We start from the raw sequence: 15,905 nt of genomic DNA on the forward strand, positions 1-15,905 counted from the left end.
CACAGCTTTTAATCTGACAGGTGTGAATGCGTGGGGAAGTGGCCCTGAATGCTCACTGTCTGTGTTCAGGGCTGTACACCTGCACCCATATGCTTGTCAGATTAGGACCTGCAGCATTTCCATAGTGTAACATAGGTTTCATTTAGATTTCACAGGAATATGGTTGGGATTGTGTCCATTAATAATGTTTTTAGTGTATTTTTACCATAAATAGAATTTGGATATTTTCTCTGGCGGTGGGGGGCTGTCAGGTATGCTCTACGGGGCCCCATAATATCTAACAGTGGCCCTGGGTGTATGCTTGTGCCTGTGCCACCTGTATAGTTAGGAAGAACAATAACTTCTTCTATGGAGTACCTTGAACCTCTGCTATGTACCTCAATGTATCTAGGAATTGGACATGTTTTCAACTGAAAATATGACAGTTATTAGTAATGTTCCCCCTGCAAATGAGGATCAGCTCCTTGGTCGAGAACAGCGATCCCGCCATGTCCAGATGTGGTCTGGAATTACACAAAAAAAATTCACAAAGCCAAAAATAGATTTGCAAATTACCACTAAACTCTCCTAACTACACTCCCATCCACTAACACTCCCCACTGCACTGCCGGGTGTGTGCAGACATATTTCCGGTATAACAGCTGCTCTAGCGCCTCCTCCAACAGCTGTCTTGGTGTTTATTTGTGCACCATAACAATTTTTCATGCGGCTCCATTGTGTATATTAGTATTCGCAAATATATGTTTGCAGTTCTATTGTGGATTTGGCATTGGTGATTATATGTTTGCAGCTCTACTGTGTATATGACATTGGTGAATATATGTTTGCAGTTCTACTGTGTATTTGGCATTGGTGAATATATGTTTGCAGCTCGATTGTGTATTTGGCATTGGTGAATATATGTTTTCCGATAACGGCCCAAAGTCAACATACTGTAAATTGGGGGCCTAATTTATTACTGTTAAGAGGATTGTAGAAAAAGAATAACTAGCTGCACATTGAACACGACCTATTCATTGGTACATAACATTGTCTTGTGGTGCAATAGGGGGCTTTTGGTTTGTTAGTTTGGACATACTTGCATATGTGCACTCTAACAAGCTAGATTTGGGCATGTTATATAGCTCGCAAACAAGAGGGTTACTCACTTTGAAGACTTATAGTTTCACTTCCTGTTTGGGCTTATGGGACTAGACTGAAATTTTGCTTATACATGCTCGTTGTTTGGGCTTATGGGACTAGACTGAAATTTTGCTTATACATGCTTGTTTATGCACATACTATATAGGTATAAATTATGCCAGTATGCTTCTCTCTGAATTTCAGGTTTGATGCATCTTTTATGCCCCTAAATGCTGCTCAGGGAGCACTCAGCAGGGGGAAAGGGCCTGGAGCACTGACAAGGGACCAAGAAGTGGAGGATTGGGGCTGCTCTGTGCAAAACCATTGCACAGAACAGGTAAGTATGACATGTTTGTGATTAAAAAAAAATCGAATTTAATGCTTTGATTTATGTAAATAATGACTTCTAACTCTTTACATACTTTTCTGATCTGAATACTATTTCAAATTAGAAAGAATGAAGCATATATTTAATTAAAAGCCAGACAACTAGCATTTTCAAAAGGCAGTCAGCAAAAGCAGCCCCCAAATTTATCTCAAGATAGGTGTGTTGTTAGCAGTAGGGATGAGCTCAGGCATATTCAAATCCTAGTCTGAACTCACATGAGCGAGCTTGCTAGAAAGCTTTCAGTGTACTGGGGCAATCATTTGCAGCCTGGGCATTCCCTGCCCTGCAGCCTCACATCACATATATAAGAGGCATGAATATGTGCGTCTGCAGGGTGGGGGATACTTTGTCTGCTTATGTTTGGACCAGTACAGTGACAGCTTCCTGCTAGACTCACTCACGTGGGTTTGGACTAGGGACCAACATGTCCAAGCTCATCCCTTATTAGCAGGGAACGTTAAAACAACAGTTTAACATAGAGAGATGGTCACTAACTGGCATAAAAATCTGTAAGAGAAACATCAAAATATGGTTCCGCAAAGAAACAAACCTTTGAAATTCTAAGTACATTTCAAGAAAGTGTTACATACAGTACATGTCTTAAGATGTTGAACTCACTGAGAAGACACTATACCAGTTATCTACACTGGCAATGCTTGATTTTTTACTTGCAAGATTACATATCTCTCTAAATTCCTGTTTTATAATCACAAAGGCACACCTTTAAAACCAGCTGTTATAGGTGTTCGAAGCTAGCTTTGTCACAGAGTTAACAAAAGATAAGTACCCTAAAGTCATAAAGCAGAGCACCTGTCTAATTATCTAATTATGCTGTCACAAAAGCAGCAAATCTTCTACCATATACTCTTTCTCAAACAGTAACTTGGGGAACAGGTTCAGCTTCACTGTAAGCTGATATCTCACATGGTAGGGAATGGCTGATTCCATCAAAACCCCAGCATGCGGATGATTAGCTTCCTAATAGATTTCCTATAATCTAAAACAATGCAGAAACATAGGATACAATATTTGCTGAATATTTTAATGCATAATAGCAGTATAAATAAACTGTTACAATTTTACCTCTGCTATGATCTTCTATATTTAAAAAATGTGGATTTTCACACTCAAGAATCAAAATATGTGTAGGAAGGTGCCTACAAGGGGAATGTTTAATAGTAGCAAGCGAGTAGTCTGCCCAGGTTAGGGAAGGATTAAGTGCTGGATCTCCAGTTTCCCAGGTGCCTTTGGCTCTTGCCTTCTTTTCCTATTCTATATATAATCAAATCATTGGATTTAGGTGTTCCAATCACCTCCGCAGGTGTATAAAATCAAGCACCTAGGCTGCAGGCTGCTTCTACAAATATTTGTGAAAGAATGGATCTCTGTCAGAAGCTCAGTAGCTTAAAGCATAGTACCGTGATAGGTTGCCACCTGTGCAATAAGTCCATCCGTGAAATTTTCTTGCTACTAAATATTCCGCGGTCAACTGTTAGTGGTATTTTAACATAGTGGAAGCAACTGGGAACACCAGCAACTCAGCTCTGAAATGGTAGGCCACGTAAAATGACAGAGCGAGGTCAGCGCATGCTGAAGTGCACAGTGCACAGAAGTCGCCAACTTTCTGCAGAGTCAATGGCTAAAGACCTCCAAACTTCATGTGGTCTTCAGATTAGCACAACAATAGTGTGTAGAGACTTCATGGAATTGGTTTCCATGACCAAGCAGCTACATCCAAGCCTTACATCACCAAGTGCAATGCAAAGCATCAGATGCAGTGGTGTAAAGCAAACCGCCACTGAACTCTAGAGCAGGGGAAACATGTTCTCTGGAGTGATGAATCATGCTTCTCTGTCTTGCAATCCGATGGACGTGTCTGAGTTTGGCAGTTGCCAGAAGAATGGTACTTGCCTGACTGCATTGTGCCCAGTGTAAAGTTTGGTGGAAGGGGATTATGGTGTGGGCTTGTGTTACAGTAGAACTAAAGGCAAAAAAATATTATACCATTTGGATAGAGTAAGGGATGGTTATATCCCCTGTCAGTTTTTTGTCAAGAGTCCCATTGTGGAGACTTCCCCTAGCTTTCTGTTCCTTAGCCAAAACAGGAAGTGAGAGGAAATCCCTCCAAAGTGAGAGAATCACAGCGTGTCACAAGGATCACCAGAACTAGTGACCCTATTGGAAGGTTTTCCTATACTGTTCTAGTGTCAACCCCAAATCTTTGATTTTTCTTTTACTTTCACTTTCAATGATAACAGAAACAAGACAAATAGAGAGGATGGATCTCCCTAAATGGGGCACAGGCAGCATTAAAAACTGATAGGTGTTACAATCCCTCTCCACTCTATCCAAACTAAAAAAGAAAAAGTAATGCCTTTAATTATACTTTAACTCTTTCATGGCTAGGCACTGATACCATTATTGCACTTCAAAAGGCCAAAAAAGGTTTTGCAGCTTTTTGAACACACATTAGTCCTTAAGGGCATGTTCCTGTGTGTTCCTGCGCATTACCTTGGAGTCCAGCTTTGACAGCCCAAATATTTGAATGGGCTGCAAAACATATTGGAAAGAGGAAAAAGTAATGAAAGCACCACTTTTTCAGTTTGCACCACTACTAAAATACAGTTCCTAACAATATTCCAAAGCCTAAAGTATGTTGGATTACCAATTATGTGTAATGTTATAGGAATCTGATATACAGTATACCTAAGCATCATAATAGTGTGTTTTTTGTATATAAGGGTATTTTTTATTTCTATTACTATTTTTATGTTCAATTTTTTTAACATTTCACATTTTTACTTTATTTCTCTCACTAGGGGTTTGATGCCTCCCCTGTGTGCTGGCAAAGTACATTGGAAAAGCTTAGTCTCCAATGTCCTTCCCCCCTTGCACCTGACACTGCAGTGACATTAAAGCTAAACTCCACACAAACAGCTAAACAGAGAGATTAAATAAATATGTGTTAGCCCTTTGTGTATTTATCCATCCATTCCAGAGATTTACACAGCTCTGTCACACAACATAGCCCTATCTAGCAGGCAGGAGACCTGATTTTTCTCTGCTGCAGTGAAAGCTTACAGATCTTGTCCCTCTGAAAATATTTGACTTGACAGTTAAAGGGGAAGCACCAGATTAACATAAAACACCATATTGGCATAAAACATTAACACTAAAAGCAGCTGTAAACATGTTTTAACCCACTGGTCAAGTAGACAATGTTACAGCTTTTATGTAATCTGTCCTTGAAAGTCAAAGAACTAAATCAAAACAGGACTTTCATCCTCTCTCTCTCTCCAGATAAGCAGTCTATTATAACCAGTTAAACGTGTATGTCTTCCTGTCTGCAGGAGCAGTCCATGCAGGTGCATTCATAGGCCATTAATCAAACTGCCTTGAAAGCAATATCGGTCACCTATAGGTTTATTTACTAAAACTGGAAGGTGCAAAATCTGGTGAAGCTCTGCATAGAAACCAATCAGATTCCAAGTTTTTTGGTCAAAGCTTAATTGAAGAAGCTGAATTACCATGCACAGGTTCACCAATTTCTGAGTGCACCAGATTTAGTAAATCTCCCCCAATATGTGTAACTATTACAAAGTCTGGAACTGGAAGACACAGCAGAGGTTGTGGAAGCTATGTTTAATAAAGACCTTTATATTTTAACTACCAGTCTGCTAGCACTGGGCCTACTTCAGTGTCCCTCCAGAATAAGCATGCATATGGCCAATACTCTCCTACATGCACCTGATCTGTAGTAGAATAAACCACATGCACAGGTCATGTCAATTTCATCAAAGGTAAATTCAACTTTGTACTGTATTTATTTACACAGGGGTAGGTACTGTATGAATGCGTGCAGTGCTGTCAATGGAAGTTATATGGGAGTGAAACTATGAGGGTACAGGAGACAATTTAAAGGTGAGGCAAAGCCATCTGAGTCACTTCTTGAAGCTTTTACCACTTAGGGCTCATTTTAGACTTGCAGTTGGAAAGCATAAAAATAGTGTGGTTGAGCCATGTTTTTAGTGCCCCCCACAATCGCCCCTCCCCTTAATCTGCAAAGGCAGTGAATGTGCGTGTTCACATGCCACGGTTGTGATGCTTTACTTCACACCTACGGTAAAAGCTCTCTCTCATGTCACTTTTGGTAGGAAGGAAGCCCGCCAAACGCAACCTATTCAAGTGCATGGGTAAGTGCTGCAACCGAGTGCATTACATACACACTGCTGCAGCACTTTGATGCAGTAAAACAGGTAGTGAGAGGTGATCCAAACACAGCTCATGTAACTGGACAGTCAAGGGGCAGTAAACAGCTCAAATGAGTCCTTAGACATGCAGAGACATCAGGTCATACAGTAAGCAAATGTTGACCACAGTACTTAGGATTTATCAACGTTAGCTTCAACAAGCTCTTTCAAGGCTAAGCCATTTCAAATATAGGACATCTCCTCCCCCTTCCCTGAGCAGCATAAAAATCTGGTTGGCCCATCAGGGACAGATGAGTGGACACACCTTTGATGTTCCTTTCAAATCTGTGGCCAGAAAGTTTGGATATGGAGCACCAAAAACACTGTTTATTCTGACATTGAATGAAATGCCTTTGAAACAACTCTAGAGGAATTAAAGTTAACATCCAACCTTATTGCAAAGCTAGCAGTAGACCTTGTCTGTTTCTCAACCTGCCAAAGGTCTGCTGTAACATTGAAAATAATGCTCTGGTTACAGCACTGGTAAGCCAATGCCGCATCTGTGAAAGGTCTCTGTTTCATTTCCTAGCTTAAGTAGGTCCTCCTTAGGAAAATACTGGATGAGGTCATACACTGGGCATCAGATGTACCCCCAAGCAAGGTCTAGAGATTAATTTTGAGAGACAAGAGTTTATAAGACAGACCAATGGTCAGAAAGAGGGCATCCAAGAAATTACTGTTCTACCCTGTTGGCCAAGATAACCTTGGTTTCCCCTACTGTGCAGCATACTCATATCCCCTCCAAAGTTTGTTTTTTACTTCAAGGAGATTTGCCACAGCTCAACTTAGATCCTGAATGGGAGTACGCATACACAGGTATCTCCTTAGCAGCTGGCTAGCTAAAGGGGCACTGAAAAACAGGTGGGGAGTAGAGCAAAGACATGGGGATCAGCTAGAGGAAAAAAATGTAGACTTCCTCTTCTTAAAAAAATGAGGGTTTAATATTATTTAAAGTAATCAAAGCCAGAATAAGAATCCATGGCAAGAGTTTATTTTAAATCTCATTTATTGAAAAAAGGTAAATATTTCACTGAATAGCCTCTCAGCAGAATGATTTTAAGTAATCCAATTATTGTAAAATTAACTGGATAAGCATCATACTTTTGTTGATTTGTGTCTTACGACTTATTAACAGCTTCAGAGGATTTCTGAAAATATGAAATATATTTTATCAACTTGGGTATCCCCAGGGGCAATTTTTGGAGCAAAAATGCTTTGTGTTGAGCTCTTTGGTTTCTATCATACATTTATCAGATATACAGTACACAGTTGGGTTATAGCCATCAAATAGGCATGCCAAACAGACATAGGACTATCAAAATACCTTGTTTAATGCTTCAACACCTATTTATCAAACATGAGTTCACATTTCCTAGAACATTTATTGTCACAATATTTCTGACATTATTACACATACCAGACACTTCTATAAGTTCCTACATACAGTAGTTACATAGGTTGAAAAAAGACACACGTTCACCCAATACAAATAATGAATACTTAATTAAACTGAAACATCCATATTCAAAATCTTATGGTAATAATAGCCAGTTATATTCTGTGCATTAGGAATGCATTCATTTTTTTTTTAAACTATCAATTGAGCTAGCTAGAACAAGTCCCTAAGTGAGACTAATCTACATTTTTACAGTTCTTCAGGTTAAGAAACCTCTCTGTATGCGGAGCTTAAACCTCCCTCAGATGCGAAAAAGGCCCCTTTGTTCTCTTCAGTGTTCTTAAAGTCAATAATTTGGCACCAAGTGTGCTATGTAGACCATTTATGTATTTTGCACTTTAAACCCTTTTTCCCTTCTCTTGTCAAAGAGGAGTAAAATTTAGTTCAATGATTTTTTTTTTTATAGGTGAGGTTCTCCATGGCACTAATCAGTTTAATTCTTGTGGCTGCTAAGCATTGTGATAAGACAGATACCTAGCAAACTAGTCCTAGCAACACTTTAATGTACATGTAAGCGATAATTTGGACTAAAGAAATCAGTCATTAGGGAGGAGGCAACTAACAAAAATCTGCTCCACTGCCAATTTGCCTAGTTTCATCCTTTAGCTTGCTTTCTTTATTGTATGAGTTATTACATGGATTGTTTAACCATTTTTAAAATAAGATATATCTTCTCCTTTTGACATGAACCCCTATCTTGGTGTTTACATGAAACTCTTACAGCAGGAAGAGTGTATGTATTTTGTATAAGGATTATTAAATGAAAGACAGCTATCAGATTACTCATTTGTACAATTTGGGTTTTTGTTGTTTTTTTGCATTAGGATATAGGCATGCAACAGGCACTGCACTAGAGTTGTAGCGAGTGATCATTATGGTTGGTATTATGAAACATAATTATTATTCGTCGTCTCTTCTTTACTTTTTAATTTTTTACTTTCTCCACCTCTACTTCCACCCAGTAACTTACTCACTGCTTACGAGATTGCAAATCATTTAAAAAACAAGATTGATGCAATTTGTAGGGACATCTCCACTACACAGACATCTGTCCCACTTAGCATACCTTGTACTAAACCTCCCTCAACATTTTGCCTCTTTTGACCTTGCTACTGCTGAAGAGGTCACTAATGATTTCTCAGAAGCCCACCTCACCACCTGCCCCCTGGATTCTTTCCCCTCTCAAATACTACTCTTCTTCTGTGCTATGCTCCCTCACTGACATCTTCAATCTCTCCCTCTCCAATGGTGCCTTCCCCACCCCTCTAAAGCATGCACAAATCACTCCCATACATAAAAAGCCCTCACTGGACACCACCAACCTGAACAACTTAAGACCCATCTCCCTTCTCCCGTTTACCTCTAAACTCTTATAATGCTTAGTCTACAATCGCCTGAGCTCCTACCTCACTGACAACAACCTTCTTGACCCTTTACAGTCTGGCTTTCATTCACTACACTTCACTGAAACTGCCCTACTAAAACTTAGTAATGATTTACTAACTGCTAAAACTAATGGCCACTACTCCATACTCTTGCTACTTGACCTCTCTGCGGCTTTTGATACTGTTGACCATCCCATCCTCCTCAAAAAACTCCACTCTCTTGGCCTTCGAGACTCTGCTCTCTCCTGGCTCTCCTCCTACCTATCGCAGCGCTCCTTCAGTGTTACCTATAACTCTGTCTCCTCCTCTCCACTTCCTCTTTCTGTGGGGGTCTGTGACAGGAGTGACTTTGGGTGGGGGGCCCATGGAACTCAGCTCATTTTGGAGTTTGGAGAGGTGGGGAGACCCCTGTCTCAGCTCCCCATATCCCTATTATGTGTAAATCACCCTGTGCCTGTTAGGGGTACAGGGTGATCTGTCCTAATATTGTGTAGACATGTCCAGAAGATAGGTGGGGTGGGGGGTTGTGGATTGTTTGGTGTTATGTGGTTGCATCCCATTGTTCTATTGTTTGTCCTCCTCAAAAAAATTCTCTCTCTTGGCCTCCGAGACTCTGCTCTCTCCTGGTTCTCCTCCTACCTATCGCAGCTCCTTCAGCATTACCTATAACTTGGTCTCCTCCTCTCCACCTCCTCTTTCTGTAGGGGTCCCTTAAGGTTCTGTCCTTGGACCCTTTCTCTTCTCCATCTACACCTCCTCCTTTGGCCACTTGATAAACTCCCATGGCTTTAAGTACCATCTCTATGCTGATGACACACAATCTATCTTTCTACTCCTCACCTCACCCCTTCAGTCTTCTCTCACATTACTAGCCTACTAAGTGACATATCAGCATGGATCTCACTCCACTTCCTCAAACTAAATCTTTCCAAAATGGAGCTCCTACTATTCCCTCCAGCCCATGCCCCCTCCCCTGATTTCTCCATCAATATCAATAATACAACCATCAGTCCCTCCCCTCATGCCAGGGTACTAGGTGCAATCCTAGTGTCAGGAATGGACTCGCCAATGGTGGTGGGACTCACCTGCCTTGTGGGCTTCAGTACCAGGGCTGGCCAGAGGGTGCTCTCAGCAGCCAGAAGCTCACTCCTGCAATCAAGCCATCACCTGAGGCTGATTGCAGGAGGTGTATTTAAGGAATGGCCAGGCCTGCAGTCAGGGCCTTGGTGTATTGTTTCCATGAGCCCCTGTACCTGCATCCTGTCTGCTTCCTGCTTGATTCTGACTCTGCCTGAACTCTGCCTGCACCGACCTCGGCTACTCCTGACTAATCTTCTGCCTACTCCTTGTACCTTGTCTGCCCGCTAGCTACCGACCCAGCCTGCCTGACTACGTTGTGCTCTCTCTCTCTCTCTCTCTCTATATATATATATATATATATATATATATATATATATATATAAAATCAGTTTAAGGTTTCGGTTTGTTTCACCTTGTTGTACGTATTTGTGTTAGCTTTGGGTTTGGTTTGTTGCACTGCGTTTATGTTGCCCTTAATAAATTATATTGTTTACACGCTATACCTGAAGTCTGTGTTTCCCTGTGTCGGTCCACACATCTCTGGTCATTCCCGGAGCCCTGACACCTAGGCTCCCATCTGTCATTTCAGCCCGAAATCCAATCACTGTCCAAATCTTGTAGACTTCACCTCCGCAACATTCCAAGATACGCCCATTCTTAACCTCTGAAACCACTAAGCAACTTATTCACTCCCTTGTTATCTCTCACCTCGACTATTGTAACTCCCTCCTCACTGGTCTACCTACTGGCAGGCTGTCCCCTTTTCAGTCTAACATGAATGCTGCTGCCAGACTCATCCATCTTACTAACCATTCCATATCTGCCTTCCCTCTCTGACAATCCCTCCACTGGCTTCCCATTATCCAACGAATAAAATTAAAAACATTAACAATAACATATAAAGCCATTTATAACTCTGCCCCAAATTACATCACCAATCTTGTCTCCAAATATCACCTAAACCGTCCTCTCTGCTCCTCACATGACCTCCTGCTCTCTAGCTCCCTTGTCTCCTCCTCCCATGCTTGTCTCCAGATCTTCTCCAGAGCCTCCCCCATCCTCTGGAACTCTCTACCCCAATCTATCTGACTATTGCCTACTCTTCCCACTTTTAGGCAATCTCTGAAAACCTATCTCTTTAGGGAAGCCTATCCCACCTTCAACTAATAACGGAATCTTCTATTCCTCCTAGCAGTTCATCCCCCACAGTTATTACCTTTTCTACCACTAGCCCCTCCCTCTTAGATTGTAAGCTCCAAAGAACAGGGCCCTCCTAACCCCCTTTATAATGTAAAGCACTGAGCAAACTGTTGAGGCTATATAAATCCTATATAATAATAATAATAATAATAATGTGGGATCACCAGCTTGAGGGAAAGGAGACAAGAAAATGGTGGTTTTGATACTGTTACTTTTGTATGTAATAAGAGATTGAACATCTAACAAATGGCAAATATAGTGGAAGTTGTGACATACATACATACATACATACATATAAAATATCAATTAGTTAAAAAGAGTTGAGCTATAAATACATATATCAATTTGTGCAATTAAGAAATATTGAATATATAAAAATCCTTGGTGATATATAACATATAGCCAAAATGTAACACATAAAGTGAATGAAAAATGTGAAAAAATTATATATAAAGGTAAGTCCCCTTTAAATATTTATATAATGATAGCAAAGAGAAAAACGTCCCCTTAAGATTCAATATAGACTCCTGAAATTATTTTCCAAACGGTGCATCATCACCAGTGCCATCCATCACCAGGAATAGTGGATAAGATGCAGACCTAATAAATGTGTTTGACCCCCTTATTCAGAGAAGTCAACATGAGCTCAAATCAGCACAGCCTCAGTCACGTCCCTCCATGCCGTTCCCAGGGATGCCACTCTGCCAAAATGCAGTTTAAAATTTCATGCAATCCATATGTAAAGAAAGCACATATATGCTCCGCATAGCGTAAATATCAGCCCCGAAAGATGTTTCCCTTTGATGTAACACGTCGGAAGGAGCCTCCCAGTGACATCATTGCATACAGAATATACCGGTAGTGTGGTCCAGCTGGGTGAATTTTTAGATATGCGCATTTGATTTTATGTTAGTAAGTGTGGCCCTGTATTTAATAAGTGGTGTTTTTTTTTTATATTTACGCTATGTGGAGTGTATATGTTCTCTCTTTATATGACATGGATTGCATTGCACTGAAAGTAGACACTCTAGGCTATGTGCTGAGAGGCATGTTGAGTCCAATGAAATCTTTTTTTCCCACAAGTTTTTGGAAAATTAAAAAAAAATTTTTTTTACACACATGCCATGGGTATATTGGGAATTACACCCCAAAATACATTCTTCTACTTCTGAGTATGGGGATGCCACATGTGTGAAACTTTTTGGGAGGCTAGCCGCATGCAGGTGCCTGAAATCCAATGACTGGTGCATAAATTTCTCATTTCACTTCCTCACTACCTATCACAGTTTCAGAGGGTCTGAAATTCCAGGACAGCACAATCCCCCCACAAATTACTCCTTTTTAGAAAGTAAACATCCCAGACTATTTGCTGATAGGCATGTTAAGTCAATGGAATACTTGCAAATAATCACTTGTTGTCACTTAAATGATATATTGCTCATACATGCCATGAGTATATGTGAAATTACACCCCAAAATACATTCTGCTATTTCTACCGAGTATGGGGATACCACATACGCTTGTAAAAAAAAAAAAAAGGCATTTTCCAAAAATTTGCGGTAAAAAAATAAATTTTTTTACCAATACTCAATAGTCAATACTCAACATGCCTCTCAGCAAATAGCTTTGGGTGTCTATTTTCCAAAAAGAAGTCATTTAAGGAGGGGATGTTTATGCCACACATTACTCACTCTTCTAACCACTTGAACACCAAGCCTTTTCTGACACTTTTAGTTCACATATAAAAAATCACTACTTCAAACCCCCAAACATTATATATTTTTTTTAAAGCAGATGCTGTAGAGGATAAAATGGTGGGTGTTGCAGTTTTTATGTCATATAGTACTTGCGCAGCAATTTTTTTCAACAGCAAATGTTTTTTAACCACTTGCCGCTCTGTCACTGCATATATACGGTTGCAGGGCGGCACGGGTGCGCAAAAGCACGTTTTAAAACGTGCGCCGCGCTCTCGAGGTTTTCACGGGCAGGGGACGCGCGCTCCCGCTGACCCGCGGGTCACACGATTTGATCCCGAAGGGATCAATCATTCGATTTCAGCCTGTGATGTCTGGCTGAAATCGGATGATCGGTCCCTGTCCTATCCTGTCCTGTGTTGACAGTTACACAGGACAGGATATGATGTCATTCTTCTCTGCCTGGACACATTCCGTTCCAGACAGAGAAGAAGACATACAAATCATGAGTAAAACAGCACATACCCACAGTTAGAACACACCTAGGACACTGTCAGGGCTCCGGGGTGTGACCAGAGGTATGTGACTGATGCAGGGAAACGCAGGCTTCAGATAAGTTATAAACAATATAATTTATTAAAGACTAACAATACAAACATAAACGCAGTGCAATACTAAAACATAACACAGTGCAAACGAACCAAACCAAACCACCCACAGATAACAGTACATACAATGCAAGCGTCATCAGGCAGGCCGGGTCAATAACAATCGGGCAGGTAGGTACAGGGGGTCAGGCAGAGAGTGGTCGGGGTCACAAGCCAGGGATGAAACAGGAGAAGTCAGCAGAGGTCCGGATCAGGCAGGGTCAGCAACGAATCAGTCAGACAGACAGGAACAGGGACAGGGACAGGGATGCAGGTAACAAGATACAGGGCCCAGGAAAAACACACACCAAGGCAGAGAATGCAGGTCTGGGCACTGGGTCATCAGGCATTGGATCGTCTGGCTCGACAGCGGGCACCGCGTCATCTGGCAAGGCAGTGGGAACCGAGTCATTAGGTACCGGATCGTCTGGCTCGACAGCAGGCACCAGGTCATCTGGCGCTGGATCGTCTGGCTCGACAGCGGGCATCGGGTCACTAGGCATGACTGCGGGCACTGGGTCATCAGGCATTGGATCGTCTGGCTCGACAGCGGGCATCGGGTCACCAGGCATGACAGCGGGCACTGGGTCATCAGGCATTGGATTGTCTGGCTCGACAGCGGGCATCGGGTCACCAGGTATGACAGTGGGCTCCGAGTCAGCAGGCATGACCGCGGGCACTGGGTCAGACATTGGATCGTCTGGCTCGACAGCGGGCATTGGGTCACCAGGCATCAGGTCATTTGGCTCGACCAGCGGGCACCGCATCATCTGGCAAGGCAGTGGGCACCGAGTCACTAGGCACGACATTGGGCTCTGAGTCAATTGGCACGACAGCGGGCACCAGGTCATCAGGTACCGGATCGTCTGGCTCGACAGCAGGCACCGGATCATCTGGCGCTGGATCGTCTGGCTCGACAGCGGGCATCGGGTCACCAGGCATGACAGCGGGCACCGGGTCATCAGGTACCGGATTGTCTGGCTCCACAGCGGGCATCGGGTCACCAGGCATGACAGCGGGCACTGGGTCATCAGGCATGATAGGATCATCAGGCTGGATCAGTTCATCAGGCTGGGTACAGACATCAGGCGGTTTGGATACTGGCAGAATGGTACTGGTTGGAAAGAATTTTCGCTTTTTTCTGGTTTTAACTACTGGAGCACTGCAAGTAAACGCAGGTCTGCAAACGAATGGAGCAGCTGAGGACAGAGAAGAGCTGGAAGATGGAACAGAGGAGGGAGCAGTTGCTACAGAGGACTTCTTTACAGGGTTCAAGAAAGGATAGGTGCAGCGAGTTGGAGCAGAGGACTGGTATGTGGTAGTTAGAGTATACTGGGCAGTCACTGGGGGTGCTGTCGGGGATGCAGGAAGAGTGCCTTGAGTGGAGGAATGATGTTGTAAGCTGACTGAGGCTGGGTGCAACAAGTCTGACCATGTCTGCAGTATGGGTTGAACAAAGCTCCGCTTACACAAAGCCTGTCTGGTCAAAGACTGCACTGCGTTTATACAATCTTTTAGTACCTGTGGTGAATAATGCTCCAGAAAGTAATCCACATCATCCTCTAATAACCATACCAGGGACTCTACCTGGTCGGCACTAAATGGCGGCAAAAATTCATCCCTGCATTCGGGGGTACCAGATGAAACCAACTCAGCACAAACCTGAATCAATGGCTGCACCTCAGAGAATTCTGTGCCCTGATCTACTAGAACATGAGCGATCCTTATACATTCTAGTAGTTGATCCCTGGGATACTCCTTCAGAGTCTGATAAGCATATTCTCTGTCATCAAACACTAGCAGAGATAAATACACCACCTCATCAAGATCCATCCTTCCCAGCAACAAGCCAAGATGGCTTCCCTGTGCAGCCACTTCTGGTCAGGATTGGCCTTGGTGTAATGTCAGGGCTCCGGGGTGTGACCAGAGGTATGTGACTGATGCAGGGAAACGCAGGCTTCAGATAAGTTATAAACAATATAATTTATTAAAGACTAACAATACAAACATAAACGCAGTGCAATACTAAAACATAACACAGTGCAAACGAACCAAACCAAACCACCCACAGATAACAGTACATACAATGCAAGCGTCGTCAGGCAGGCCGGGTCAATAACAATCGGGCAGGTAGGTACAGGGGGTCAGGCAGAGAGTGGTCGGGGTCACAAGCCAGGGATGAAACAGGAGAAGTCAGCAGAGGTCCGGATCAGGCAGGGTCAGCAACGAATCAGTCAGACAGACAGGAACAGGGACAGGGACAGGGACAGGGACAGGGATGCAGGTAACAAGATACAGGGCCCAGGAAAAACACACACCAAGGCAGAGACTGCAGGTCTGGCCATCCCTTAAATACACCTGCATGATCAGCTTCAGGTGTTTGGCTGGCTGCAGGGTTGAGTCTCTGATTGCCGGGAGCACCCGCTGGCCAGCCCTGGTACTGCAGCCCACAAGGCAGGTGAGTCCCACCATTACTGGCAAGTCCATTCCTGACAGACACATTTAACCCCCTGAACGCCCCCCCCCCCCAGTTAACCCCTTCACTGCCCTGTCACCAGTGTCATTAATCAGTGAACAGATTTTTACTGATCACTGTATCAGTGTCGCTGGCGACTTCCGATAGTGTTAGCGCCCCTCCCAGATAGCGCCAGATTGCCCGCTAGTACACCAGTAATCCCGTTT

The 15,905-nt window shown here is 42.8% G+C and overlaps 1 protein-coding gene across 4 annotated transcripts in view; it reads right to left on the bottom strand.

Annotated features, from left to right (window-relative positions):
- The window catches only part of CAPN9 (calpain 9), an 834,396-nt gene that overhangs the window by 783,465 nt on the left and 35,026 nt on the right, over positions 1-15,905 (bottom strand). The gene's annotated exons all lie outside the window — the stretch shown is intronic.

The sequence above is a fragment of the Staurois parvus genome, unplaced genomic scaffold (genome assembly GCF_062004578.1).
Source record: "Staurois parvus isolate SC_StPar_1 unplaced genomic scaffold, SC_StPar_1.0 ptg000774l, whole genome shotgun sequence".
Taxonomy (NCBI): Eukaryota; Metazoa; Chordata; class Amphibia; order Anura; family Ranidae; genus Staurois; species Staurois parvus.